The sequence below is a fragment of the Hyaena hyaena genome, unplaced genomic scaffold, assembly GCF_003009895.1.
Source record: "Hyaena hyaena isolate Hyena2069 unplaced genomic scaffold, ASM300989v1 scaffold_123, whole genome shotgun sequence".
NCBI lineage: Eukaryota > Metazoa > Chordata > Mammalia > Carnivora > Hyaenidae > Hyaena > Hyaena hyaena.
Window position 1 is genome coordinate 283,091 of NW_024080756.1, and position 3,805 is coordinate 286,895.

The following is a 3,805-nucleotide window of genomic DNA, read 5'->3' on the forward strand; positions in this document are numbered from 1 at the left end:
ACTGTGGTTATTTTTCATACACGAAAAGTCTGGTAATCTTCTTGGAGGGCCTTTACAGTGTATATAGATCCCTCCCTTTTTGCATAATGGTAGTTTACTTCCTGGATGATATAAATATTATTTTACTAAAGAGACAGGAACTGGATTGGTGGCATATTTTTGTGCAATGATTTAACTTAATTCCTCATGTTCAAAGTGAATTTGTCAGTTATGAACTAACTAAATGAAATTATATATTTCACTCTTTTTTCCAATCTTCTTGTTAACTCTTCCAATCTGCACATAGTCAAAAGCCCAACATAATCACCAAGCCAGTTTTTGGTTAAAGAACATTTTTAAACTTTCTATTATGGAAATTTCCAAGCATCCACAAAAGTAGAGGCAATAGTGTAACGAACCTCCACTTACTCATCATCCAGCTTCAACTGCTATTAATACTTTGTCAGTCTTGAATGGTATGCATCAGTGTGCCTACATAGAACTTCTTCTGTTTTAATTTTCTAGTAGGCAGAAATATTTGGGGCTAGCCTCCTGCAAAGCAAAGTAACCAGGTGTCCAAACAACCACAAAGTGCGATTAAAAGGCTGTTGAAGGCTCTTTACCCCACAGGTGACGAATGCCATCACTAGTGATTCATTCTTGATGCTAACCATTATACTCTCTCTGTCTCTCTGTTCTTCTGTCTCTGTCTCTCATTCTCTTTAAAAATGCCCTCCTGCTGAAAAGTCCTGAAATCTTTTAATGGTTGGCTTTGTTAGAGTAAGTTGGTTTTTGTGAAATTATATTTCCTAGGACAGAAGACTTGGGAGAGACAGTCTAACATCTCTGTAGCCTAGGGATAGACAGGCCCTGAAACAGAGAAGGGAAAGGAAATAATGTCAGATAAGAAAACCAGATTTACAGATTAGCCCTGGTAGTATTTCCTTTAAGAGGCTGCCTTGGAAAAACAATTATAATTCAAACATTTTTATTACCAACAATCAGTATTTAAGAGTGGTAAAAAGGATAAAGTAGGGGCGCCTGGGTGGCTTGGTCGGTTGAGCGTCCGACTTTCGCGTAGGTCATGATCTCGCGGTCCGTGGGTTCGAGCCCCGCGTCGGGCTCTGTGCTGACTGCCAGCTCAGAGCCTGGAGCCTGTTTCAGTCTGTGACTCCCTCTCTCTCTGACCCTCCCCTGCTCACGCAGTCTCTCTCTCTCTCTCCTAGAAATAAATAAAACATTTAAAAAATAAAATAAAATAAAATACACTTTACAGTAAGATGACATTCAACAGTTTCAAGCCCCTCTATCTTGGCCAGCTGTCAACTGGTCGGTCACCTTAGGAAGAGTCATTTCAGGGGTTCTTTACTTTCCACTAATATTTCATAAGGAGGGGTTAGTAGGGCTTTTGAGTGGAGGGGAGGACGCTTTACAAAGGCAGCCCCTCTCCATATGTTTTAGCACATCCCTGTAGCAGGGAGTGAACGCATCGTCGGAACTGCCAAAGAGGAAAGAGATTGAGTTATTGGACGTTATTCTTTGAGGTTCAGTTTTGTAAGAACATCTATGATGGACTGATGTAGGTCTGACTGGCTTCCTAGGGGTGTTATAGAATCCTCCAGCCTCAGAGTGCATGTCTAAGCTTCAGTTCTGGCAGGGAAATAGAGGCCCCCTTTTAAAATCAAGGGGACTGCTGGTGGGAATACCTACCAACAACTCAGCATCAAGGAAAAGGACCAGAACAATAGCACTGAGTAAATGTCTTGGTTCTTAAAATGATCACAGGAAGCAGCAGACACAGAGGCAGAATGGGGGCCCAAATCCGATTAATTTTAATGTTAAAAGAGCTGTGATCATTTTGCAGTTTTGAACTGGTAAGACAGAACATGATGTCACAAATACATGAAAAAGAGAAGAAGGTTCTGGGTATTTCCCTCTATGATAATTACTATGTCTATGGCATGAGTTTGTGGTAGATTTTCGTTTTCTTCCTTATTCTTTTTCGGGCCTTTTAAATTCACCTTTTCTACGATACGAACGCATTGTTTTCTATTCAGGAAGTACAAGGACAGCTGGAGTTTCGTGTTTTTAGCCGAAGCATTCTATTATAGTGGAATCCACCTCTCCCATTCCGAGTGACAACAGGGTGGGAAGCTTTGGTAGCAGATCATAAGCTCTGCCTCACAGGGAAAGCAAAATCCCATCTCCAGGGCAGATCAGGAGGCAGAGCTGACAGCACCGGAAGGAGAGGAAGGAATCCCGGGCAGGTTGGGGCTGCGCATGCTCAGCAGCGGTTCTGAACCTTGGCTGAGTTTGCCTGAGTACCCTGGGGCGCTTAAGCAGTGTACTGGTTTTGGGTTTCACCCCAGACCTCGTTTGGAAGATTTGGGGTGAGGCACAGGAATCTCCAGATGATTCTGGCCTGAAAGTAGCCTGAGGGCCTCTCTTTAAAACCTGCTGCACAGCCCGGTGAGTACAGTATGAAGAAGAAAATGCAAGTTATGATTTCATAAGCTCAGGTTCACTTTAACTCGTGAAACGTCTCACAGCAGCGAGCAGGAAACTCACTCCTTCTTCTGGTTACACAGAAACTCCTCTTGGATTTGCATGATGTAATGCTGTGTCTCGACGGGCGATGGTGTCACGTTGCTTGATTCCTGCTTTACATGCTCTGGGGTTGACAACCTGGGGCGGGACACCATGACTTTGACAGGCATCACCCACCACACTCCCCTGGTGATGTGGTCACGTCAGGACACCTTTTGGGTGGTGTCTGAGTCCCTCAAGGGAGCCATCATTTCCCTTTCAGGGCCCTCCTTCTGGAAAGAGGGCCTTTCTAAAAGATCTGACACATGTTTCTAGGGGCTCCAGGGTGACTCAGTGGGTTAAGCATCCGACTTGGGCTCAGGTCATGCTCTCACAGTTCATGAGTTTGAGCCCCAGGCGTCAGGCTCTGCACTGACTGCTGGGAGCCTGGAGCCTGCTTGGGATTCTGTGTCTCTCTGTACCCCTCCCCCACTTGCTCTCTCCTCTCTCTCTGTCAAAAATAATACATATAAAATATTTAAAACAGGTTTTTAAATGTGTTGCTCTTCAGAGAACTCTACTGAGTATACTCGTCTCTCCAATATTGGATGGAATTCATAGTAAGGCTACTGCCATTGAATCCCTTGCACAAAGCCTGGCCTGGGTGGGCCACATCCCACACCCTGACTCTATGCTGCTGCTCTGCAGGTCACTTCTGAGTCCTGAACTACTGAGTACAGATGTGGGAAACCAGTGACTACGTGACTTGGAAGAGCCCACCCGCTTCTGATGTTTAATCACCGATAACTCTGCCTAGAATTCACAGAGCACCTACCACACGCTGAGCAACATGGTGGGTCCTCTTGGGGAGGTCATTACTGGAGCTACTTAAAAAAAATTTTTTTTTTTAATGTTTTTTATTTATTTCTAGGAGAGAGAGAGAGACAGCGTGAGCAGGGGAGGGTCAGAGAGAGAGGGAGTCACAGACTGAAACAGGCTCCAGGCTCTGAGCTGGCAGTCAGCACAGAGCCCGACGCGGGGCTCGAACCCACGAACCGTGAGATCATGACCTAAGCGAAAGTCGGACGCTTAACCGACTAAGCCACCCAGGCGCCCCCAAAAAAAATTTTTTTTTAATGTTTACTTATTTTTTGAGAGAGAGAGCACGAGTGGGGGAGGGGCAGAGAGAGAGGAAGACACAGAATCCAAAGCAGGTTCCGGGCTCCCAGCTGTCAGCACAGAGCCCCATGCGGGGCTCGAACTCACGAACTGTGAGATCATGACCTGAGCCAAAGTTGGA